The 27,767-nt window shown below is 41.6% G+C and overlaps 1 long non-coding RNA gene across 2 annotated transcripts; it reads left to right on the top strand.

The window, feature by feature from the left end:
- Positions 1-4,731: 4,731 nt before the first annotated feature.
- LOC102243971 lies at positions 4,732-27,754 on the top strand. Of its 2 annotated transcripts, none has more exons than XR_001363695.1 (3): positions 4,732-4,808; positions 13,448-13,646; positions 27,445-27,754. It is a non-coding gene; the product is annotated as an uncharacterized LOC102243971 (long non-coding RNA). The 2 variants fall into 2 exon arrangements; XR_313083.2 differs by lacking the exon at positions 27,445-27,754 and adding an exon at positions 13,943-14,361.
- The last annotated feature ends 13 nt before the right edge of the window (positions 27,755-27,767 follow it).

The raw sequence follows: 27,767 nt of genomic DNA, 5'->3' as shown, positions 1-27,767 counted from the left end.
CAGAGAGCAATTATAGCTGATTCTTACAGAATGTTTAAGTCTCGAAGCAATCAAGCTGGGTTGGTATCCTATGACCCCATGGGTTGGTATACTATGACCCCATTTTTTAGAAGGAGAAACAGGCGTATAGAGGAGAAGTAACTTATCCAAGGTCTTGCAAACCTAGTAAGTGGTGGAGCTGGATTTCAAACTGACATCTCTCTGTTCCTAGAGTCACCCTGCTCCCCTATATGCTGAGCTTCCTCTTAAACACAGATTCCTGCTGCCAGTGGCCGGATATTTACACGTACACACAAATACAACATACCACCTCCTTTCTTAATAGCCATGCGATTACCCAGAGTTAAGTGTCAGTGGCCTCCTGGAATCCCTCTGATGGGTGAAGGGGTAAAGGTCATAGTGATGGGCACAGAAACCTGTTTATTATCAGGAGATAACATTTCCTGTCACTTTAAATGAGCCAGAGACCCCCAAACACTCCAGCAAGTCTCCCATTACACAGGAGAACAGCTTCAACATCAAAAGAGAACGAGATAGGGGCCAAGGAGGGGGAGGCGTGCTTTTCTTCAGCTGTTGATGGTTGGTCAAGTGAGCCTAATGGCTTATTAATAAGTAGCAATTAATTGTGTAGCCAGCCCAGTAGTTCTAAGAAATTAAATCCCAAATCTGATACATGAAGAGCATCAGGGATTGAATAACTGTTAAAAAGCAGTTTCTGGCACTGCTCTGCATCAATAAAGATGTAAAGAACAAAGGAATCGCAAGTACAGCATGATCAATAGATGCTTGAAATACAAAAGCTGAAAAACCAAAGAAGCATGGAACCTGGTAAAATATTAAGATCTGCTTTTCAGAGAAGAAATCAGGATCATGGAGACACAGAGTTGGAATAGACCTCAAGAGGCCATTCTGTTCCACAGCTTAAATTCTCCCTGGGTGGGGACAGTCAGTCTCTGATTTAAAATGTCCAGACAATTATGATGGACTGTATTCCAGAGAATGTGCATTTCCTTATTACAGACACTGGACAGCTGGTCCACCGGGAGCAGTAAATCCACGTCCAAAACAATGAAATACAAAGAATTTCTGGACTCATCAGACCTCCTCTGATGAACAAGACTGACATCCCAACAGAAATCTTGCGAAATCAAAATTTTAGCAAAAAGGGGTCTAGACCCTGCAGTAGGAATTCTTATCATTTTAAAGCCAAAACGCACAAATGTCAGCCACTTAAATGTAGGGATGCAGAGAACACTTGGGGGAATCCCCTGGTCAGTGTGGTAGTGGTGACAACCTGTGCTACTTGGCAGGAAATAATATCCACATGGAAGGGATGTTCCTAGCTTATAACCATAAGCTAAGAGAATTCTAATGCCAGATTGCATTACACACACATTTGGAGACCAGGAATGTGAGAGACAGAAGAACAGCATTTCTATCACAATGCCAACTTATTAGTTAAGCCTAAAGTGTGTAAGATTTCCATTTTCAGTGAAGTTACACCAGCAATGTCCCTGCTTCCAAAATGTCCACAATTCCTATTTAAAAGGCTAAAAGAAGCTTGTTAGTAAAATGTTTGGAATGTTTTGAGAACTCTGAACCCCTTGGGAACACCAGGCATAATAATGGGACAGATTTAATGATCTCTATATAATGTGATGCTGGTTGCCTAGAAACATCCCCCAAAGGTTAGAAGATGCTGTTTTTGTCTGCTCCCCTGTATTTTGTAAATTTTTGCCCTTGTCCATTTAATCAAGGAGAGGATGTGTATAATTTATATCTTTGCAGACATTGTTTCATTTCTGGATGCTTTTTAGGGACATGCCAATGAAATCAGGGGACCTAGGAAGTTGTTTCATGGGTTGTCAGAGCATTCCTGTGAGGTTAAATACACCTGGAAGAAAGTATGGCCATCTCAATGCGATAGCTGAGCAAATAGAATGAAAGACTCGGGTTGAGGACAACATTCATAACAGTGTTCCCTCCCTTCTAAGAGACTACCTTGGTTAAAGAAAAAAACAAAACAAACAAACAAACAAAAGTTCCCTTTATAGAACCCGAAACTGCCAAGCAAAAGCCATTCATACTGAAAATTTTCCTTTAGTTACATAATCTTCTAAATTAGTCCAATCCCATATATCTTAAATATAAAACAGACTGATGTAACCTAAATTTAATATGGCAATGCACCATGCTTTGTTTGAAATGTATGCAAGTGATCAGGTTTTAGCCCTGTTTTTATAAGAGGATTTGATAGATCTTTGTGCCTAGGGAACCTAGCCCCCTAAAGACTAGCCCCGTAAGAGGAACTGGTGGCTCTCTCTGGGATGGCAGGAGGCAGCAGGGCACTCACTGCCTATGCTGCTACTCTCGTGCCTCTGTGCTCTTCCATCCTAGACTGTAAAAGGAAAGGCCTACTTCCCTTGGGGTCACCCAAGCAGTTGGAGTAACTCATCAAGATGCCCTGCCTGGATGGTGAAAAACTCCTCACGTATCTCTTGGAACATGCATTCTCCATTTTCTCCACTGTGTCATAGGAGAGAAGCAGGTGATGTTCAAACATGCTTGTGCTTTATTGTGCCTGTGAGTCTGTGACTCCAGGGAAAGGCTCACTCATTAAGAGGAAGAAATACCTGTTTTAAGTTCCACCTCTGAAACTGGAAAGTTAATCCTTGATTAAATAAACAGTAAGACCAGTGAGTAATACTTAGAAACCGTATCTAGAATCCTCCCAAATTATAAGGTCTTAGGAGCACATCCTCCCAAATTATAAGGTCTTAGGAGCACATCATGTCTCTTAAGAGGAAATCAATGGCAGCTCTATTCACTTCTATTTGGCTTTTTGAGAAGAATCCAAAATAATACAATTATGAAAATATTTCTATAGGGTTTCCCCCATCTCTGTTACTCTTTTTGCTTGTTGCTTATGTGAAATCACAGGAAAGGGTCACTATTGATGAATATACATTGAGTATCCAAGATATTCTAAGGGAATTTTGAAATGTAGAAACAGACATGATACTGTGAGCCAACAGATTAATGCAGGCACATACGTTATTGTATGTATGCTATGATTTCTTATGCATTGAGCCCATCTTATAAATCAAGTAAATAAACAAATTTAGTTGGCAGTAGCTCATGCACATCTGGAGATTATTTAGACAATTGCAAGCAGGAATGAATTTTTTGCTTTCCATATTTTAACAAACTTGCTAATTTTATGATGTGGGATGCTAGTTCCTCCCCCGCTCCCCACCACAGGGCTTAAATGTTAAAAGCCTCTTGATGAACCCAAATAAATTAATTGATAAGTTAGAAACCAATTTAGGAGCCCTGGCCCGATAGCTCAGTTCCTTAGAGCATCGTCCCAATAAGCCAAGGTTGCAAGTTTGATCTCTGGTCAGGGCACATTCAAGAATCAACCGATGAATGTGTACTGGTAAATAAGTGGAGCAACAAATCATGTTTCTCTCCTCTCTCTCTCTCTTCCTTTCTCTCTCTAAAATTAAGAAATAAGATTTTTAAAAAAGAAAACAATTTATGAAAATAAGGCATCAAATATACCTTTTGCCTCATTTACAATGCAATATTGTGTTCATGACCAATAAACACTCTGAAGTCATTGCTATAAACATGCTCAGTGGGAGAAACAGATGAAACCTTGCACAGTGCTGGTTTCCCCCCATTGATTCACAGAATGGAAGTAACATATGCCATCTCTGAGTTTTTAAAATATAGGCAGAAGTAGTAGAAAGATGAAGAACCCTATATTGCATCAAGTCTTAGAGTTAGAACCAGAGATAATGACACAACGGGAAATGACAGCAAGAGGAAATTTATTAGACTATGACCTCAAACTATAATTTTTAAAAATAAAAAGAGATGAGTTAAGCACACTGGTTATCAGGGAACGACCCCATACAGTGGGCCTCTGGTGTTCTGTCCTGCTGGAATCTCCTTTCCCTTTTTCTGGTAGCCATATCTTTAATTTCCTATGAGGAAACCACCCTCCCCTTACCTCAGGGTACAATGACACTGGGGACACTGCCACTTCTAAAGTAGATGTGTAATCCAATTTTTACCACCCCTCCCCTTGTCCTCAGTGATTGGCTTGAGGATAGGTACATGACTCCATTTGAACCAATCATAACCAAGCGAAAAGCTCTTTGCTGGGTTGAATGTGAACCCAGAGGATATGTCTGAAGTTGCTGGGGGCCATCATAAGAATAAGATCCATCCAAGAGTGAAGCCAACAGATGGGAGAGTAAGTAAGAGTGAGACTGAGGCCGAATTAATTTGAACTCTAGGATCCAGTCACATCTAAAATGCACCCAGATTTTTTTATTGTTATGTCATCTATTTCTTTTTTTTTTTTTAATTTAAGTCAGCCTAGAGGTAGGTTTTCTGTTTCTTATAACCAAGACAGTCCTGACTAATACACTCCAAAATAATGAATATGAACCATCTTGGGCCAGTGAATATAAAGCCTGGGTCTGTTCTGGTAGATGACCTAGAAGAACTCCCATCTGGGTCCCAGATGAACCCGGACTCTTTGCTTGCTGAGTCCATGTGCAAAACCCAGAATAAGCCAGAGGTAGAGGCTACTATGAAAGATTACAACAGTCATATTGCGGGAAAACCATCTCCAGGCTAAGATGATATGACATAATTAAGAAACTGAAGTCCAAATTGACTCAGGTAATCTCTGATTTATCCACTGCCAACAGCAAATGAAGAAAAGAGAAGACAGAAATAGAGACCAGCTGGTGGACATGTTTTGGATTTGCAGAGCATCAGAGCAGCCTGAGGTGAGTGAGCAAGATGGACTGTAGAGGTTCCACATCAGCAGACCAAACACAGGCTTTCAGGAAGCTTTGGATAGGTAGGCTTCCCCGGGCTGCCTCTACCATTCCATCAAGCTTCCTCTGACCTCTGTATGATATGATTGACAAGTATCTAGAATTTTAAAGTGGAATAGAAGCAGAGAGAAGGAACTACTTTCCTTTGATCAATTGGGCAAAAATTTTTGTTGTTTTTATTAATCCTCACCTTAGGATATTTTAGAGAAAGTGGAAGGGAGCAGGAGAGACAGAGAGAGAAACATCAATGTGAGAGAGACACATTGATTGGTTGCCTCCCTCATGTACCTCCACGGAGCCCAGAGATCCAGACTATAACCCGGTACTCACCCTTGACCAGAATCAAATCTGGGACTCTTCAGTCTGAGAGCCAATGCTCTACCCACTGAGCAAAACTGGCTAGGGCATTTGGGTACAATTTTATGACAACATTAAGAAAACTACTGGGTAAAGTAAAAATATAAGAGGAACTTTAGTATAGTAAATAAACATACACTTGTGCAATTAAGAACAATTTCTGTGTAGGTAGGATTGGAGGCCAGGATAAGGGCATCAAAGGGTAACCTGTGTAGAGAATCTAAAACTTAATTCTTTTTTTTAAAAATATATTTTATTGATTTTTTTTACAAAGAGGAAGGGAGAGGGATAGAGAGACAGAAACATCGATGAGAGAGAAACATCGATCAGCTGCCTCCTGCACACCCCGTGCTGGGGATGTGCCCGCAACCAAGGTACATGCCCCCGACTGGAATCGAACCCGGGACCCTTCAGTCCGCAGGCCGGCGCTCTATCCACTGAGCCAAACCAGTCAGGGCTAAAACTTAATTCTTAAATATTGATGGTCTACAGGGAAGAAAACTGGAAAGGAGAATGCGAAATAGATGAAAGATAAAGAAAAAAATGTTTGCCCTGAGTGGGTGGCTCAGTTGGTTGGAGCATCATCCCATATACCATAAAGGTTGTGGGTTTGATTCCTAGTTAGGGCATATGCTTAGGTTTGTGGGTTCAGTCCCCAATCAGGGTGTGGATGGAAGGCAACCAATTGATGTTTCCCTCTCACATTAATGTTTCTCTCTCTCTCTCTCCCTCTCTCTCTCTCTCTCTCTCTCTCTCGTGCGCGCACGTGCGCTCTCTCTCTCTCTTTCTCTCATCAATAAACTATCCTTGAATGAGGATTTAAAGAAAAGGTAATTCAAGTCTCAAGAACATGATCTAGAATAATTATAAGAACAAAAGTGCCAAAGGAATCTTAAAAATCCAGACAGATTCAATGGATGTTCCTAGATCCAATGTTTCCCAGTGGAACTGGTTACCCATCCATTTTCTTCACCCCATCTAGGAAGCATGGACTTTAAGCCAGATTGGGAGCTTCTCAGAGGCAGGAAATATTTCTTTCTTATTTATTTATTTTTTATTTCCAGGGCTTTCCACAGTGGCTTTCAAATATTGTTGAAATGAGTGATTAATTAATCACACCAGAAGTGATAATGGCATTCTAAATTAACCCCTAATTTTACAAATGGGAACCTAAAGGTGAGAAGTTTAGTTCAATGTTACATAGCTGGTTAGCGGATCATCTGAGACAGGAGTTAGATATTCTTGAACTGAGGGGAAGGGATGTTCATAAGTCTTAAGCAAAAGTATACTAGATGGGAGTGACTCTCCTAATTGATAGAAGAATGTTGCCCCATGGAAGAGGGAAGTATCTCAATGATGGCAGGGAATAGAATTCTTTCCATCTTGTTTTGTCCAGAGACACTTTAAGGGAGAACAGCTCATGAACTGAGGAACAGAAAATGGAGGGGATGCTGATAAAAAGAGACTTTCACAAGTATATTGTCAAAAGGTTTATTTGGACTCATTGGTTGGGCAGAATTACTGAGCTCAGTGTACTGCTCTCACTAAATGCCATAGTACCCTGAGCATCAGCCTCACAGTAAGCCACGGTGTTTGGATGCCTTGTGCTAGGACTCTAGGTTAGCGGCAGAGGAGGAAACCTGAGAGGGGGGACAGTCCTGGAGAGAGTGACAGCTCACTGTCATACACAGGTTTAATTTCTCAGAGCTCATTTAATGGAAACTGTTAGGCCCAAACTAATCCTGCCTTCATCACTATCGAACTGTGCAGCCCTTTGCCTCATCAATAACTGAGGGCTGATAACTAAGTGATCACTACTGGCTCTAACATGACCACATTCAGAGTGGCATGGGGATGCATCTAGGCCTAGTCAGATTCAGTTGAGGTTAATCTAGAACTGTCCATTCTGTCTTCCTCTTCTGGCTTTCATTTGAACCTAAGCCTGGATTTCATTTTGTTTCCAGAATGCTTGGGATGCTGAAATTATTCATATTTTAATCGGATTTTAACAAGAATAGGTAAGAAAGAACATTAGGACAATTAAGAAATTATGAATCCATTATAAAAAAAACAGTAATGACTTAAAATCTGGTAAGGGAATACTCTTATTAGAAATGTTGAATACCTGCAAACGAGCAGTTAGATGACAAGCACACAGTGGGATCAAGGGATTTCACTAATGTGCAAACAGAACCATTTATAATGATTTCTCCCCCAAATTGAGGGTAATGCAAATGTCCCAACCATTACTGGAAGAGTATATTCTCTTTGACCATCCTGCAGAATGTTGGATGATATACCTGAAGATGTTATCAGTGCTTTGCTCATTGCTCATGTGTATTTTCTTTTCAAAGACAGCAACTTCTTAGAGTTTTTCTTTTCTCACATAGTTTTTTAAGAGTTTTTCTTATAAATCAAAAGATGCTTTTGAAAACTACTAGAACCAGACTTGCTCTCTTAAAAAGAAATGTCAGGGTATGAAGCTCATAGTGTAACAAATCTCAGGTGCTTATTCACACAGAGTCGTGTGAGTGTCCCTGACCAGGCAGCTTTTCTGTGGACACTTCTTCTAAGCAGTGATACAAGTGTCTGGGGCCCTTCCACCAGGAGGATCTTCTGTCTTCTAGGACAGTGATGGCGAACCTTTGGAGCTCGGTGTGTCAGCATTTTGAAAAACCCTAACTTAACTCTGGTGCCATGTCACATGTAGAAATTTTTTTATATTTGAAACCATATTAAAACAAAGATTTATATTTTTGATATTTATTTTATATATTTAAATGCCATTTAACAAAGAAAAATCAACCAAAAAAATGAGTTCGCGTGTCACCTCTGACACGTGTGTCATAGGTTCGCCATCACTGTTCTAGGATGTCAAAGGATCTCATGTCCAGCAAGGGGAGAACTTGGAAGGGTTCACAGAAGGCTTTATGGCTAGCTGTGGTGGCAGCCAGTGTAGCTTCTGCCCACATTCCACCCACCAGAACTCATTCTCGTGGTTTCACTTGGACACCAGGGTGACAGGAAGAATAATTCAGTTATGAGCTCAGGAAGGAAAGAGGAACTAAAGATTGGTGACCACTGGCAATCTCTACCACAATACAAAAACCAACCAAAAAAGGAAGGAGAACTAGAGGACAGGCAGTGTTCTGTGTTGGGAGTCATTCAATGCCACCAATCAAACAGTCCACCCATCTTCTGTGTGACCCCTGTGTGTGTGGTTCAGGTGCTGTGGGGGTAGAGGGAAGGATCTGGGCAAATATGTCCTGAATCAGACAAGGCTCTTGCCCTCATGATGCATACAGTATAGGTCAGGGGATAACATGTGGAAAGAAAAATACCAAGAGACCATTTAGTTATATGAGATAATATTAGCCTGAGCTTTAAGGACAGGGTTTGCCTTTCTTTTTCATTGCCCCCCCTCAACAGGCACATGGCATGGCATAAGTTGGCACAGAATACATGTAGTTGATTTCATTTAAATGTACTATGGCAGTTAATGAGAGCAGTACACTGAGCTTTAATTACTAAGCTCTCTACGTTCAGGGATTGCTACGGGGGGAGGGGTGGAGTAGACATTTATTTGCTGCCTCCCCAGAATAGTCACTAACATCCCCATCTCCCACCAAATAGTGTCCTATTGCAAGAAAGGAGATTTCTCCATTCTTAGACATGTGGTTTGTCTAACCCTAATTTCAGAGGTAGACACCAATTAACTTGTATTCTCTGTGCATAGACTGGTGCGGGTCTAGGCATGTGATCTTGTTAAGGTTAAGAGAGAGAAAGAGACAGTGCATCCGGAAGCAGGTGCTACCACCAGACACACTCGCAATTTTCCCCGAAGAGAGGGAAGATGTAAGGTCTTGGACAGCCACATCACTTTGCGGTCCTAAGGGGAGATCTCAGAGTTGTGGGGCAGCTCCCAAATGGAACTGGAGGGAAAAAGTCTCCTCAGGCCCAGGGATTCTGGAAAAATCTTATTTTTTGACAAAAAGAAATACACTGCTGTGTGAGGACGTGATAGCTGGTGCTGGAACAGCAATGCTGTAACTAGGAAAGGACACACCTCGGAACAAAGCCAACCTGCTGAGAACGGCAGAATGAAAGAGCCTGGGGCCTTGATGACATCAATCAATTGCTGAATTTATTAATTTGCGGTCGTCCTACTCCCAGCTTCTTTTATTTATTTCAAGTTATTATTGAGATGATGAATTATCTCATTGTTTAGGCTGCTTTTGTCTGAATGGAGGAGGTTCAGGAGTTGACAAGAGCTTAAGGCCATAATAATTGAGATATGCTGGAAGAAAAGCAAGGAGGTTTCTATAACAACACAACAATCATATCTACAATTTGCTGAGCATCTACTACATGTAAGGGATTTCACTTATATTCCCATTTATAATCCTCTCAGCTTCACATCAGTCCAGAAATAGACATTGTTATGCTAATTTTACAAATGAGAAAAACTGAGTCTCAGAAAAATTGAGTTGCCCCACGCTACCCACCTATTTTGCGGCAGCACCCAATTCCCCCACCGCTGCACTCCCCCTGATAACACACTACAGCTATCGATTTCAGGTCTAGCAAATGCAGCAGGCAAATTTCTAAAAATTGAAACAATGTTTTCTATACAGGGATCAAGCCTAAAGTTATAAAGTAGGTGAGCAACACTTAATGGAGTTAAATTAATGTGACATGTCACATCAAGAAGTCACCAAGAATTGAGAGAATCTGTGCCTTTGCTTTCCTTCAAGATTCTATTTCCTCCTGGCATCTTCTTCAGCATTTATCTACTACCTGTGTGAAAAAAATAACCAACTAGTCCTATTAAATCTAGGCCCAAGCACAGTAGGAAATGACAAGGAGATCTTTTAGGCAGCCTCTTTCTTTTGATGGCAGTCCCCTGCCATTTCTAAAGGAAATTACATACACAGCCCTCCTGCACTGTGCACATTCTGGTGGGGCCATGAGTCAAGGAGTCCTGCAATCTCCTGACCAAGGTGACAAATGACCCAGAAAAGCCATAAAGATGCTCACGCTGCATCCTGAGGGGAGTGATGCATGAATGGGACAAATGGTTGGCACCCATATACTCACTTCTACTAGAACATCAAGTAGTTCCTACTCTCTGCACCCTACCACCTGGACCCTTGCAACAATCCTTTCCTGAGTCCAGTTCACATCCTTCTCATTGACCACCCAATGTTCTTTGACCAGTCACTTCCCTCTTAGGCTGACTTCCATTTAAACCGAGAAAATGACTAAACTGTTGACTCTGTGAGGACAGGATCTGCTGCTCATCTTTGCTGAACAAAAGCAGAACCTTTGACATGATGAAGAGTGACTGATAGCTTTATATGGAAACAAAGAGAATGTGTTTCTTCTTGTGCAGCTAAGTCTAAAATGTGATGCTTGAAAGATAGAGAGCCCTGGCTGGTTTTTCTCAGAGGTTAGAGCATCAGCCTGCAGACCCAAGGGTTGTGTGTTTGATTCCTGATCAAGGGCATGTACCTTGGTTGCTGTTTCAAGCCCTGGCCCCAGAGTGTGTGCAGGAGGCAACCAGTCAGTCTGTACATCAATTTTTCTCTTTCTCTCTCTCTCTTCCCCTCCTCCTTCCCTTTCACTCCCTCTAAAAATCAATTGAAAAAATATCTTCAGGTGAGGATTTTAAAAAGAGAGAGAGAGAAATGTGAGATATTTCTATGTTGCACAGAGCCTCTGATTCTTAAAGAGGGTGGTTATATGGGCAGAGAGGGGATAGAAAAACCAGGAAGAGTGCCAACGGATGCAGTGTGCTCTGCTAAGAACTGACAGGGCAGAAGTGGCTGCTTGGACGTGGTCGGCTGCTTACTAGACACATAATCCAGTTAGGACTAGAGCAGGTAGGAAGCCTCAGCACATTGCTGCCCGTTCTCTTTGCCAACTTTTTTCAAGTTCTCTCTGTCTCTCAGTCCATCTCTCTGTCTCCTTACACCACGCACATGCACCCACATGCACGCACACAGAGAGGCTGTGAGAATCCAGAAACATGCAGACGACATAAAATAAATGGAACTGAGAGAAATCCAACACCACAACCCCCTGGTAATGATAATGATGAAGAAAAGCGGCTGCCAGATGTATCTTGTGATGACGCCAATGATCTAATTCTCTTATTATCAAAAGATGCAGGTAAAGGCAGCCTTGACAGAAGGCTTTAAAAAATCAAAAGAGTGCAGCATCACTGGAACCGTGTTATCTGATTTATGCCTTTTCAAAGACCAGGCTTGTGTCATAAGCTGATAATAGACTCTAGCCATCAAACGTTATTTTATCTGGTATCTTGATTTTAAAGAACGGTGGGAACTAGCAAATGGAACTGGGCTATTTATATAATGTTTGAAACTGTTAGTTCACTAGGGGAAAACAACAACAACACACACACCAAAAATCAAAGCCCAGACTAGATAATAATATAATGGAAAGCAACAGACTTGATGTTATAGATAGCTAACAATGTAGAATGTGATTTCTAAATCAGAGCAAATATTTTTCTTTCAAATTTTCAAAATGAAAATATGAAGGAACAATACGTTGGTATGTGGGTGCCCAACAAATGAGACCCTTACCCACAAGTACTCAGTACTCAGGCACTGTCAGAGTTCAAAGCCATCACTGCCAGCAGATGGAGGGAGACTCCAGCTAAAGAAGAATCCACATCAGGAAACAGCGCCATCCATCCATTAAGTTCCTCAGGAGTAAGAGGGTCTCTCGGAGTAGACATAACATACACAAATTTTTTTTAAGTTTTTTTTTAAGTTTAAGTAATTGGACATAAAAAAAATCCCCAGAAGCATGATCTAATCATTTCTTAAAGAAGACATCTTTTTCCTTAAATGACTAGACATTAATCAAACAGACCTCCACACTTGAGAAGATAAATGCCAAGAAAAGGAAGCCTTCTGTATATTTACCTTACCTTTTAAAGCACAGACGTTAGAAGTGAATGAGTTTTTTGACCATTTATCATACAGAGAGACCAATTGTCTCACAGACAATTTTATGTCAAACCACACCTGGCCATACATGCTTGTCTCTTGATTCATGAGCTCTAAATATCACATTGCAACAAGGTTGGGCTGAAGCCAAAAGTAATGTGTTTAAAACTCCTTCCCTGCAGTCTTAAATTAGCTGTGATACTGGAAGAAAAAAAGCTGCCTTGATGATCCAAAACTATGGATTATCTAAGGGTTATTTACTTAGTGTTTTAAACATATTATTTAATGGGGTATATTGACCTTCCTAATGAGGTTTGACTAAAGCCAATATTAAAATTAATGTGCCCTCCCTCAGCACCCAGTGACAGAGTATTAGAGTTGCTGGCTCAGAAGGGTTTGTGTGGTGGGGAGAAACCAACCTGGCAATAAAAATTGGCCTCGGACAATCTGCATGCAGATTATGAAGAATTGAGTTCATCACTGTTAGGGATTCCAGGGACAATCTTTCTAGACCAGGCTCAGTGCTCAATGATCAGAATATATTGATAGGAAATATTGATCACAGTGGTTATGGTTTATGGAAACACAAGAAGAGAATATAAAAGATCCTAAAAGTGGTTTTAAATGAACAGTCCAGTACCACAGCATCAGAACTCCACAGCCATTGAAACCACTACAGGACAGTATCATAGAGACTGGCCAGTAGCAAATATTACTAGGCCAACGGCAAAGTAGGTGAAGTGTGTCCTTTCCATCTCCTAACTTCCCCATTTTGCTCTCTTCACTCCCCTTCTCTCCCTGAATCTCCAGGTAGAAATGATTAATAATAGCTTATAGCATGACATCTCCTAGCAGTCCAAGGTCAATGTCAAAGTATGGCCTTTAGTAAGAATAAGTCCCTGGGTTCCATTATTACTCTCACCTGCTCACTTCACAGCTGTGTGACTTTGGGGGCAGTTATTTTACCTTTCTCAGAATTACCTTCTCCATTGAAAAAATTGGGTATAAGGAATGAAATTATATTCAAAGGACCTTAATACCAAGAAGTACTTCTTTGTAATAGAATAGATGTAGGTGGAATAGGGTTCTCCTCATTATTCTAAGTCTAAAGATTTAAAAACCGTATTCTCTTTTCTTTAATATGTCCATCTGGATATTTCAAACTCCAAAGAGTACTTGAGGGGCTAAATTACCCAATTGATCCTCAGAGTAACCACATTTACACTGACTGCCTATCCACTACATCCCAAACAGGACCTGCCCATCTCAAATCCACGTTGGTGAAATCCCTCAGCCACATTTTCTGAGCAGATGATTACAGATGCTCTCCTGCTCTTTGTATTTGAATCCTCAGCCTGAGTGGACAAGGCAAGCAGGACAGAGGAGCAAAGCACAAGGCAAGCAAAGGACAAGGACTGACTCTCTGGCGAATTTGCCTAACTTCCATTTCATGGTAAGAAACCAAAATAGTTTTTCAAATATGCTTGCGTGGTAGCACTGTCCTTGAATGTGTTCAGCCAGCTCCCGTCTGAGTCGGTGTAATGAGTCTGCATTTTATAAGAGCTGAGCCTGGTCCAAATGGAACCGTGTAACTGTTAGAAAGATTAATGGATTGTATCATCCCACCGTTGACTATAAACTTCTAATTGTGTGAATCTCAGTGTGGCGTCTAGAGCAAGAGCAGAGTCTGCTTCCTCAATCACTAATATCCACTGATATTGTTCATTATTTTTCTAATGCCAACCCTAGGTACATCTGGGCTGGGCAGATCCCCGAGGAAAACAACAACTTTAGTTGTAGGTACTTGAGAGCAGTCATTATCTCTGTTCCAATTAATTCATCAATCAGTGTTTACCAAGTTGCCACTGAGAACAGGGACCAGCACTGAGTCCTGCTGAGCCGGGGAGGATGGCGGAGGCTGTGAAGACCGAGGCTGTGCTCTGGAGCAGCCATAACCAGGAGCCAAGGGACTGAGCTCTCTTTCTGAGTTGGCACTGCCTGACACCAGGCAACTCAGTTATCCCTTCGAGCCTTACACTGGGAAGCAGGACACCAGCCAGGTCACCAACCTGAGGAACAACAGACACAATGTGTGTGAACACTCTTTGAAAAACATTAAGCTTGACATAAATGAGAGCATTCATCACGACCTGTAATAGAAAATAAAGATCCCGTAGAGCTAAGAATAAAACAAGTTAACTTGGTCTACCTGCACCCATTTTCTTCCTTATAAATGCATGTCCTCTCTTCCCACATTTCAGAACATTTGGAGTGGTTTCTCCATATGAGCAACCCCTATTCTTTTTCATCTTTGAAATCATGTGCAGAGGCTTTTTTAAGCTGCACTTGATTTGTCCTTGACAGGACCACATTCTATTAAAAGAACGGTCAAGTATGGCCCCTGGTTTGGGATCAAGGGGAAGCTGGAGAGGGCTTCTTTCCTCTACCTACCCCGTCCCTCTCTCCCTATTTTTCTGGATCCCTTCTGCTTCCTCTGGACAGGAAACGCAGAGCTCTCAGCCAGGCCGCCCCTCCTTCCCACGGGAAACTGGACCACTGAGCGGAAGTCCCAACAACCGCTGGGCCCTTCCTCCCAGGCAACTAATTGTATAAGCTGCTTTTAATCACTTCACAAAAATGTCCCTCTTTCCTTCCTTATAGCTGCATTAAATGAGCACATTCCCTTCTGTTCTGAACAATATTCTTTTTTTTTTCTTTCAAGAAGTGAGGAGAGGAATATTAGTTATCTATATTACTACAGTGTGTTGTGAAATTCTGGATGGCATAATGCCTGTTGGCAAACATGACTGCAAAGCTCCAAAGTTAATCAAGTTGCTGAGGTTTTCAGGATCCGGATTTGGCAGAATTTCCCCACACCCCCATGCCAATTGAAATGTTTAAATATCTAGGGAACAGTAAATATAGAACACGCAAGTCCGGCATTAGGAAAGAATTGTGGCTGCAGTCCTGTCTAACAAGCATGTCCCCCTCTGTCCTCAAAACCTTCCTTTTGACTGGATGGGAAACAGTAATATGTATGCCCTCCTCAGTCCTGGAAAGAGCTCTGCTGCAGCTCTCCAAAAGGTTCAGGCATTCACCTGCCACCTCATTTATAACAAACTAATGTATGCTCTGTAGATCAGAGAAATGGGCTGATTAGGAACAGATTTGTGTACAAGCGAATCTGCACTCTGAATGATGGAAATGCTAAAGCTTATTGCACTCTAGAGTTTAGAAGTAACTCTGATTCCATCAACTGTCTCTAGTTGTTACAATACGGCCTATAAAAGTCCAACCCAAAGAAGCCTGGAAATAACGAGTTGGCAAGAGATGCATATCAGATTTTACCAGCAATACCCATAGAGTTCTTTACCAGATATGTGAAGGTTGTGTGTTAACCAAGACATCTCGATATATCACTAAAGGAACAATGGCCAAGTTCAGCTCTTAAAACTGACCACCAAGTTTTTTCTGCTGTTTTCCCCGAAAACAAGTAATAATAGTATGAAGCCTGGTCCTGCTAGAGTTACTCTGCTACATGAAGGGGAAAGAAGGTCTGGGCAGGGAAATTTAAAGCAGGAGGAAATAATAGAAGGAAAAGACGATTCCTCATACCAATGAAATCCTACCATTCGCAAACAAGATGTTCTGTCAAATCTGGACTTGTGAACTTTGGTAAGTGAACAAATGCCCTGGTTGCTACGGGAATGAGGGAGGAAACAGTTAAAGGCCCAGAGACCCAGAGAGGAAGAGGCTGTGTTAGCTGGAGGCATTGGTGTTTTTCCTCTCATCCTTAAGAGTTCAAATTGTGGAGGATATGAACAAACAAAAAGCCCAATGAGACTATGAGGAGGAGCAACAAACCCACATAGAGAAGGGGAAATGAACTTTCCCAAACAGAGCACCGGGCCCTTTTCGTGGGCACAAGGTTGACAAGGCCACCCTAGACTCCTTGGTGGCATTTTAGGACCTTGCTTTACAGCTCCCTTTCATTTCATTGGGATGTAAATAATTGATAACTTGATGGAACCCAAGAAACCCACTGCAACTGAACAGAGATATTTTTTATGACATCAATTACAGGGCTAGTGACTTGATGAGAAAACAAAAATATTTCAAACCACATTTTAATGATCTTCACCAAGAACTCCTAGCATTCCAAATGAACTTGGGTCTCTGTGCCTTGTTTTTATTATTTCCCCCCTCCATTTGCCCTCACAGGAAATATAAGTTACAGCTGAACAGAAGAGATGGTTAATTATTTTCGTGTTTATACTTTCCAGGGGTGGGTTGCAGGCCCCCTTATTCTAATAGAGGAGGAAGGCCTAAGGGAGCTGAGGGCTTTGAGGGGAGGTTCCTGGTGCACCCATCAGGGCCACATGTTATGTGACAGAGGTGTTGTGGAGGTAGGCTTGGCAACTAAGGCTACGATTGTAGTGGAAATTGTCACTTATGACATTACAACAGCAGGGTGCATTAAACTGATATGGTAAGCAGTACCATTAAGGCTGTTGAAAGGAAGTCAGAGTTCAAGTATTTGTACACGAGGCACTTTATGTGGTGATGACTTCTGAATTTATAGTTGTCAGAACAGAAGTAGAAATGTTGATTTGGTTTGACAACAGGTCTGTTCACGCTTGTGTCTGGGTGATTGTGAGATCCAATTCATATTTCTTTTTCTCTGGAAAAACTCTTGCAAGGTTGCTATTGCTTCATGAGGAAGGTCCAGTACTGTGTCTAGAAAGTTATCCCAAAACCCAGATGCCGTGCTATGGGAGGTGTACCGAATACTCATCACACATGGCTGCTGTGGAAGGGTGCTTTAAGGTAATATTGGGGAGTGTAGAGAGGATCTGGGCATGTCTCAAAATGAAGGGGGTGGAGGATAGGACAGATGCTTCAACCCAATTCCAAGAATAATAAAATTCTATTCTTCTGTGATTCATTACATACATTGGATTCCACCATAAGCCAAAACACATCTTTAAATATCATTACAGGATACAGTAAAACTCTCCTCGAATTAGGTTATAATAGCCATTTGGATGTGTTTTTCCACTACCTCCACTGTCACTGTTGGACTGCATTTCTTTCTTTCTGTGGAGAGGCCTGAATAGCCAAGGGAAGACCTTTTTCGGTTAGTTAGTTGAGAACTTAAGAGATCTACCAGGTTGCTTGTTCTCAAGTTGAAAAAGATACTGGCTGGCTGTTAGGCCAGGTTACTGAATCTCTCACACTTTAAACCAATGTAATTCTAAGCTTCCATGTGTTGTAAAGAGCTGTTCATTGACTTGGTTCATAAGCAGGAAGAAAAAGGGGGCGGGGCGATGAATGGTGCAATGAAAAGAAGAATTCTTTCTCTCCCTCCCAGGTTCTTTATACAAATACATCCTGTTTCTCTAGTTTTATTTCCTCAACATTCTTCTCTTAATACTCTCCATCATCTGATCATGTAAAATAAGTTACAGGATATAAGAGCTTCAAAATGTCAACAGCAAAGTGCTTCTTGCGGCTTCCTTCCTGGCCTCTCTGTAAACAGCACCAGGAAAAATCAATCTGTTTTTATAAGTCTTCCAATCCAATTGGGTCTACTTAAGAAAAATCTCCAAATGAAATTTATTGAAATGTTCCTAAAATGCCTTCTATTTATGTATCACAAATGAAACATTATTCAGAATTTGGAAGTGGTTTGTGGAGTAATTGAGCCATTTCAGATTCTGCCTATAATGGAAACTTATCAATGGAGTAGATATTTTATCACATCGGTGTTAATGTGGGGCTGCTGATTTATCATTAATAGAGCATTTGGCTAGAAAACAATGTCCATATTTGATGGTCTGGTGACTTTTTTTCTCCCGTTTTATGCCACAATCACTTCCCGGTCTTACTGTTGCCCATTAGAAATGTGTAAAGTTTTATGGACTAAGTCATGTCAAATGATACAGTGTCAAACAGATCTGGAGACAATTTTGGAGGACTTAGGTGGAAAAGGAAGTCATGTGGTCTTTCCCAGCCTTACTTGTAGTTTTACTGGGTACAGATCCCTTTTTGCACACTGATTTAGCCCCCGGAATGGTGGTGCAGAATTAAATTTAAATATCAGAGCTTCTACCTCAAAGGTCGCTCTAAGTCAGAACCATATTTGACTCAATGGTCTCTGGAGCAAGAGTTTATTGGAACTGTTCATAAAAGACTGCATGGTGGTCAGCTTGCCATGGAGAGGACTCATGCATTAGAAACTTCTGGAGGGCTAGGAGGCAGTTTTTTCAGAATCAGGTAAGCTGGATTGAGTTCCAGAGTCCCTTTTAAATAGGTGTCAGTTGTCAGTATTGCAAAACATATGCTATATTGCTATGAAACTTAATGTTCAAATATAGGAAAGAAAGAGAGAAAGGGGAGAGCGAGAGGGAGAGAGTGAGGGAGGAAGGAAGGAAAATACTTGTCCAATGATTAAGGTCCGCATAGAACTCACTCCCACACTTCCTGAGTCTGATGTCAGGCTGCCACCCTTCTCTTTGATCATCACTGAGGCACTGCAGGGAAAGGGGAAGGAGCAGATACTCGGCCAGTGGACCAATTGCTTTGTGTTCCATAAAGGTCAAAGGTTATTCCTCCCTTGATGGGTTTAGATTCTGGGAGTGCACCAAGCCTGGAGGGGGAAGTAGGAAAACAAAATGTGACTCATTCGTGGCAATCTAAGTTGATCCTTTTTTGCTCACTTTTCCTCCTAATACCTTGGGCAAATCTGTGATTTCTTCCCTTACAGTAGTAAAACAAGAGACTGATCCAGGTTAAGACCAAACCAAGGTTAAAGTGTGGATTTTCTCTTTTGCAGTATGAAAATATGTAGGTTTCAAAAAGGAAATAGTATAATTATATCTGGAATCCCCATTAATCTATACTACTTGTTAAAATTCAATTGTTCGTGAGGTTTTGTAAAGAGCTAAATGTTGAACCGCTAACAAATTAAATATAACTTTATTTCAATCAAATGACTAGCTGACTGAACCCTGTGCTTTACACAATTATTACATTTAATCTTCGTCTAATGGGTTAAGCAGTTGTTCTCAAGGTGTGGTTCCTGGAATAGCAGAATTACCTGGGAACTTGTTAGAAAAGTTACATGTTATCAGGCCCAACCCCAACCTACTAAATCCAAAACACTGGAGACAGGACCAGCCACCCAGGTTTTATCAAGCCCTCCAGGTGATTCTGATGCACACCACAGTTGAGAATAACTGGGTTATGGAGTATTCCCATTTTAAAGATAAGGCAACTGAGACACAAAGAGCTTAGAGCAATTTATCCAACACCACACAGCTAGAAAGTAGTTGAGTCTGCATGACTACAAAGTCCTTGCTCTTAACCACTAGGTTATGCTGATGGATCTCAGTTTACTTGGGAAACCAGTATGAAGAATATGGACAAATGAAAAACATACTCCAGAGGAAGAATTTAGTGGGGTTTTTTATTATTATTATAAACTAAAAGATATGGCTTTAAAATAGTCTTTCTTGGTTGACTTTCTGTCTATAAAATACCTGAAATGAAAGTTATGACTCAGAATGTTAAACTCAAACACCAGGTAGCTGGAGGAAAATAATGCCTGGAACTAGAAGTTCCAGCGAGCAGACAGCTCCTGCACCCTGCGGAGGGCATTAACCTGGTGCCAGCAGGACAATGCTACGCCAACAGAATCTCTCAAGAGAAGGCAAGGATTCAAATTTGCAAGTGAAATCTTGTAACTGTAAAACATTAGCTACTAATTCATGAATTTTGTAAAACTATACAGATTTTTTTAAAAATAACATGGATTTTGCTTACAGAATGCCATTTTGCAACCTCTCACTAAGAAATCCTCATACCATTTTAATGAACCCAGATCAAAAGACTGAAGGGGCATAAGGTTTATGGAAAATATGTTTGTGGAGAGGCATGGAAAATTGAACTCATGGGAACTGTGCTAAGTGCTCACGTTATCAAACATAGCCCAAACCTGATGGCTATGTCATAGAGGCTGCTTTTATTAATGTACTAGAGGCCTGGTGCACAAAATTCGTGCACAGGAGGGGGTTTCTCTCAGCCCAGCCTGTACCATCTCCAATCTGGGACCCCTCAGGTGTTTGTGGAGAGGCATGGAAAATTGAACTCATGGGAACTGTGCTAAGTGCTCACGTTATCAAACATAGCCCAAACCTGATGGCTATGTCATAGAGGCTGCTTTTATTAATGTACTAGAGGCCTGGTGCACAAAATTCGTGCACAGGAGGGGGTTTCTCTCAGCCCAGCCTGCACCATCTCCAATCTGGGATCCCTCAGGTGATGTCCAACTACCGGCAGTTGGACATCCCTCTCACAATCCAGGACCACTGGCTCCTAACTGCTCACCTACCTGCCTGCCTGATTGCCCCTAACTAGCCTTTAATTTGTGGCATTTCAATTATTACTAGAGGCTCAGTGCATGAAATTTATGCATGGGGAAATCTCCACAGCCCAGCCTGCACCCTCTCCAATCCGGGACCCCTCAGGGGATGTCCAACTGCCAGCTCCTAACTGTTCACCTCCCTGCCGGCCTGATCACCTTTAACTTCCCCCCCTGCTGACCTGGTTGCCTCCAACTGCCCCCTCTGCCAGCCTTGTCACCCCCAACTGTTCCCCTCTGCTGGCCTGGTCCCCCCTAACTGCCCCTTTGCCAGCCTGGTTGCCCCCAACTGCCCCCTCCCCCCACTGGCCTGGTCACCCCTCACTGCCCTCCCTCTGCCAGCCTGGTTGCCGCCAACTATGGCCCCTGCCAGCCTGGTTGCCCTCACTGCCCCCCTCTACCGGCCTGGTTGCCCCACGCAGCTGTTCAGTCATTTGGTCGTCCCTCATCAACCCCCCTGCTGGCCTTGTCGCCCCACTCAGCCTGTTTGGTCATCCGTTCGGTTGTTTCAGATGTGACGGCCTCTGGCTCTTTATATATATAGATAGTTTGGAACATTATTTTACCATATTTTCATGCTTGTACAATCTTCACTGAGATCTTGTGACTGCAGACCCTCATTTCACCAATGACTATCTGAGTGTTGGAAAATTACCTTTTGAGGCATATGTCAAGTGTTTATGTGGGCACCATTTTCAATTCTCATTGAAAAAGCCACTCTACAAACTGAAAAACATTCGGAGGAAGCAGGTTTGGAAAGGTTATTGCAAAATCCATCTCAACTGCAAACAGAAGTGATTTTAATGCCTGTTATTTTGGAAGCAGTTCAAAGTTGTTTTTTCCATTGTAAATAGCATTAAAGTGCTCTGCAGAGGCAAGTATTACTTTTTTCTTGGCCGGCTGCACTTCAGTAATGGTTCTTATACACTGAAAGCATAACAATAAGACTCAGGAAGTTATGCACAGTGTATCGAGGATAGCAGAGGAGTGGGCGGGAAGAGGAGGTCATATGGTAAGTATAGAGAAGAGAAATTGGGGGGTGAGGGAGGGAGGAGAATGCTGTGTATGTGAATAGCCGCCAAGACAGGGAACATCTGGAAAACCTGCTCTATATTATGTGGTCATTCCACAAACTTTTCGGAGGAATCGCATAAGGAGGATATTACATTTTAATTAGAGCTGGGATTGATCCAGAGAAAAGGGGAAAAAGAGAGGATGGGTTGGTGAACAAGATGCATTTTAGTTTGGCTGGGTCCACTTAGCTTCCTCTAGATACGCTCTGCATGTTCCAATCGCGCTGTGACTTAATGAAACAGCACACTGGGCTCTTGCCCAGCCCTAACCTGTAAACGGGGAGCAGAGGCAATGGATGAGTATCAGTTGAAGGAAAGAGGTCAAACCTGGGACATTTTTTGTGGGGAAGGCACCATAAAGCCAATGTGATATCCTTGTCTCTCCCTTTCCTAATTATGTCACGTGGCAACTTTATCAGTTATTCTCTGATAGCAAGAAGGTAACAGGGAAAGGTGGATTTAAGAATGTGGTAAAGTATGTAATTTCTTTAAGATAATATTATTCCATTTCATTTTATGAGAAAATATAAGTATTATGCCAACAAATGAAATAGTCCACATGTTTTAAATCCTCCTTAATGGCAATTAAATGCTAATAACTTATTAGTGTTGTAGTTAAGCATCTCACAAAGTAAATTTAATAGAGCTAATATTAATAGAAAAAAGAAAAAATATTTCTCAGAACTTTTTTGTTGTTGTTTACAAATTCATCATTGTGCATTTATTGAGCTCAAATTACGGAGTGGGTACTATCCTAGAGCACCCAACCCCTTCCACTTAAGGGACTAGCAGTCAAGTAGGAAAGACTAAGTGTAGAGCCTTGAATTGTTAGTGACAATATAAGACAATGATGTATATGATGGCAGTCAGAAAATTGCCAAGCTAATAGTTCAGAAAGAAGCACCTTGGTCTGTGGGGGTAGAGAAAGCAGGGGTGGCTTCCTGAAAGAGGTTGCATTTGTCTGAACCTTGAAGACAGGTGAAATCTGGAAAGGTGGAGGGGAGAAGGAGGATCCAGCAGGGAGAGAGCTATACTCTGAGCAAATGCCTCAGCTGCATTACAAGTGATTCAAAGAAAAGAGGAAGAGGCTCCTGGAGGCAACACAGGGAGGGTGGCATGTGACAGGAGCCAATGACCAGATGGTATAAGGCATTGGCAAGCCCTGTATAGGGTATTATCTAGGGTTGTAGGGTCCTTGTATGAGGAAGGGTCCCTGGTGTAGGGAAGAAACGCTTATAAATAAAAAGGGTCCAAAGTAAGTAAGTATTTCAGGAGTATACATATAAACATGTAGCAGGAGAAGTGGGAGAGGAGAGAAGATCATATGGTAAGTACAGAGAAGAGAATTTGGAGATTGGGATACTTCCAAATGTTCAAGGAATGTTTCTTTTCTTGAATGGGAACTCTGTGGCATATGACATGTTGAACATCATGTCCATTGTGATTTCTGTTTCCCTTCCTTTATACCCCAGGCCCAGAAGTGTTCTGCCATCTGAAATACTCTAAATTCCTGACCCCTTGCATTATTGACCCCATGCCAATAACATGTCAACTCCTTTTCTTTCCTCTTGTAGCATATCTTCTCCAGACAGGATTTTACCCTTGTGCACGAGCTACAGATTTTCCAAAAGTTGGAGAAATCATGCAAAGAAAGAACATGGCATCTGATTCTTGGCAACACCTTCCCTGTATAGTCTTCCAGCTGCTGCACATACTTATACTGCTTAATTTCATTTAATAAGAAAGCTCAAAACATTTCCCAATTTGAAACATAACCCTGCATGCTGCTCCCTCTAGTCTAACCAGAAATCCCATTCTCCTTCTTCTCTAACTCAATAAACCAAATCTAATTGGAGGATAATTATAAAATACACTGATGTGCAATTTGTTTCACTAACCCAATAATTAATTAATATGCTACTTACGGTTCGGAAGAGCTCTTAAGACACAACACAAATTCCACTAGATGAAAGAGAATACCAAAGACATAAACCAGGGGCAGCCTGGTTACATAAGACAGGCCAGGAGAAAAAGATAAGAGGGAGAAAAAGTCAAGATCTATTTGGCCTTTTTGAATCTATGGTGAGATTTGTTTTACTTCATTGAAGGATTCTCCTCTTCCCCCTTTTTTGAAAGTGAGATAGATTGTGTGTTTTGCAGATGAATTGGCAGGATTACTCAGGCAGCTGAATCCAGCTGGTGGGTGGACTTTTTTATGTTTAAACTTTCCAACCACCAGATGCTTTCCAGTGAGAGAATAGTCCTAATCCATGGAACACATCTCCTATGGACTCCTGGTTGGTTGGAGTATGCATTCTGTGCTCATCCGGGCAATATACAATTCCTAACCCCTTTTGCCATTTCACAGTTGAATATTTTTTTAAATTTTTTGTTGTTTAAATTATTACATGAGTCTCCTTTTTCCCCCATTTACCTTTCCCTCGCTACCCCCTCCCCCAAGCACAAGCCCTCATCCCCCTACTGTCTGTGTCCATTGGTTTTGCTCATATGCGTGCCTACAAGTCCTACAGTTGAATCTTGAAAGAAATGCTTTGGATTTTCCCTTTCATTGTTTAAAATGTACAGTACACAGAAACTGGTCTGGAGATTTCATTTGATATGATTATAAACCTTTCTTCTACTTGCCTCTGGGAAAGCTGAAGCTAAATCGAACATCGGGTCATTATTGCAATGAGCAATTATTAAATGGTCACTGAATCAACCAAATTTGTTTAAAAGATATTTCTTCTTTGTGGACAATTGAGCATATTCCTCAGAGCTGGGTATTAGATTCTGGGTGACGCCAGGCAATGGTTCACCAATGCACCTTGATAAATGAAAAGACATTATATTTTATGTGGGGCAGCTGCAGTGCTTCTCATCTAAGGGTGATAGAACCTCAAGTGCCCAGGATGGTTCCTGTCTCTATATCCTCCTCTTCACCAGGCTCCTGGCAGCCTTTCTTTGAATCAGCATCTTTTCCTTGACAAAGCACGCTTGAAGTGCTTCCCCAGCTCAGCCTGGGTGTGCCCGTGTCAGAACCCTGTTTTCCTGGAGACCTCGTGTTTGTGCAGCAACACAGTTCACTTTGGCAGGCCAGTACCATACATGATGAACGAGGACTCAAACCTACAAGTTCAGCTGATTTCCAGTCTATGGTAAGGCCTCTATGAAGGAAACAGTGAATCCGCTGCTATGCGGCTCTCTGCCAGGGTCTGCATATGAGTACTGCTTTATATTTTTATTGCTGTTAACATGAGGTTTGAAATTCAGCTGAGACTTGCCTCATCTTATAAAAAGCAACTGATCAATTGCCTACCTATTGTCTGCAACAAAGGATGTACTGCACGAAGTCATTGTGCTTTCAGTCCACATTTCTTTTACACAGGATGTTATGTAGAAATGGGGAGGCTTTCTGCTCACATGCAACACAGTTAACTATTCAAATCTCTCTTCAGTGTGCCACCTGACCCTGTTTATCCTGCATTAGAAAGCTCCTGAACTTGGCAGAAAGAAAAATTGTATGCAAGCTTACTTTTTAGAAACATGGACCTATTTCCAGAAATTCTTTTTTCCTTAAGAACAAAAATGAAACCCGTTTCTTTTACAGCCATGGGATTTTCCTGAACAAAGAGAATTCGTCAAGCCAAATCTTATGGACTCATCCCATGTCGATTTATGAAAGGAATGCTAATTAGGAAATTCCATTTTATTACATGAAGCCATATTGGACAGAGATAAGACAAACTTGCTTAAATGAATTACTATTTCAAGATAGGAGGAATTTCCAAACTATAGAAAACTAAAAGGAACAACTCCCTTCCTCTCCAGCTCTTCAAGTTCTGCACTGTGTGTCCTCAGTGGTGCTGCCCTATTTCAGGTTTTAACTGTCTAGAATCTAAGGGGAAATCTTTCTGCCTGTGTTTCTCATTCTATAGACACGTCATCATGGCACAATATGTGCGTGGATATTTTTAATAAAGATTGTGATGATAAGGCAAATAGATGCATTCAACACTAGAATGCATCAAACAACCTGATAAAAATAGATGAAAATAGGTTACAGACTTCCTACAGATTATCTTCAGAGAAGAAACTAAAATATGCAAGGAACATGGGAGTTGCTTAATAAATGTTTATTGATGTGATGATAATGTTCACATAATACAATGCTCCTCGACCCCTTTATACCATAGAATTACCTGGGGTTGTGTTAAAAGTGCAGCTTCCTGAGCCCATTCCCAGAAATTCTGATGCAGTAGTTGAGAAATGGGGCCCAGGGGTCAGCGGTTTTGACTAACACCCCAGGTAATTTGGATGTAGGTGGTCTGTGGGCCATACTTTGAGAAATCTGAATGTTGGTAGTCTGTGGGCTGTGCCATAGGACATGAATTGTGAATAAAGCATCATTTATTTCTAGTAAGTCAAGAAGCACTTCACAAAGCAAAAGGGTGACAAACACGCTCGAAAGAGCAGGAGGAACACCGCCAACCTGGAAGGACATTCTGTTCGTTCGTTCATTCACCCATTACTTCCTCATTCATACAAATCCCACTGCACATCTATTACAAAGCATTTCTTTGCTTGCCAGGCCCTGTGACTGCTCTGTAAGCCCCAGGCATAGACAGGCGTCATTGAGAAGCCCATTGTCGGAAACGGAATATCAGTGTAGAAGAGCATTCGTTTTCTGCTCAAATTTTCCTGACTTTGAGGCCATTAGTCATCACTCTGCAAGCACCGTCTTTGCTTCCAGGAAGGCCCCGTACAAGCCCACATTCTGCTCCCTGCTTTCTGCATTGAGAATACCCTTTGACTCTGAAGCTTTAGTGGTTGGCTTTGAGCTTGAGCCCATATCACTGGACATTGGGTTGGACCCTCTTTGTTTAGATGACAGAGGTAGAGCATGGAAACCAGTTTAACACCAACTCAGGCAAAAGGGGAAATTCTGTATTGGGAGACTTGATACTATTTTTTTCAACTCAGAGTTATTGCTTTTCTTCCATCAAGCTAAAATATAGGCCAATTAAATTTAGCCTTTTAAATAGACCACATCCCAAATTCCTTATAATTGTATGAATATAAATAATATATAATACCATAATAAGTATTACCTGGTATAGAAGTCAGGTAAGTAGGATACTCATGAAATCTCTGCTACAGGATTTTAATAACTCAAATTGGTGGAACATACACTGCCAACCAGTATAGGGGAAGCAGAAACTGGTCTCTTTGTTCTACCTTTGAAGCTCTGACTTAATGTAGTTCTGCCTTGAGATATGATTTAGTTGACAATCATATGCTTGGAAACTCTCACCTCAGTTTTACATCTAGAGAAGTTCTATTTACAGAAATGGTGGAATAAGTATTTTCAGACCACATTTCCTATTTCCTATAGAAAACAACTAAAAATATTGGATAAAATATTAGCAAAAAAACCCCCTCGTGAATGTATCAACAACCTAACAAGGCTGCAAGGAACTACCAAGTCAAAATCTACGGGAAACTAGACCTGAGCATCCAGAAGGCATTTGCTAACTTTTGTGGGACTCAAGTAGAAGGGAATGTCAAGGCTCAAGGTCAATATCAAAGGGGAGTCTAAGGAAAAAACCTTCCCACATTAAATGGGCCCCCAGAGTATGTGTCAACCAGAAGTAAACTAGCTTCCACCACACCCACAGGTGGCGAAGGGAAGGAAAGTGGGGGGCGGCGCAGAGGGATAAAGAAAGAAAGCTAACTCTGAGATATTACCACCCCAGGCCAATGCTCATGTGGATTTGCACCTGGATTTGTTTTGCCCGGATGTTCCAGAGAACCTCAAACTCTGCACTTGATTGAAGGTGGTGGAGAACTGGTAATGCCCACAGCCAGGCAGAAGCAAAAGCCCTCCAGAGGAACATGCCTTCGTGACAAGTCTCAAAGACCCCTGCAAACAATTTTTCAAAGGCAATAACAAGTACACACACAAGGAAGTTCCCAAACACACCAAAACAAGACACCATGAGCAAGTTTTTTATCGGCTGGAACTCCCTACAGTCTGCCATGTGAAAGGAGGATCCTTAGGAGAGGAGGGGACACCTGC

This window comes from Myotis brandtii, unplaced genomic scaffold, assembly GCF_000412655.1.
Source record: "Myotis brandtii unplaced genomic scaffold, ASM41265v1 scaffold112, whole genome shotgun sequence".
Taxonomy (NCBI): domain Eukaryota; kingdom Metazoa; phylum Chordata; class Mammalia; order Chiroptera; family Vespertilionidae; genus Myotis; species Myotis brandtii.
Note: the sequence above shows the minus strand (reverse complement) of the source record. Positions and strands in the feature narration are given on the sequence as shown.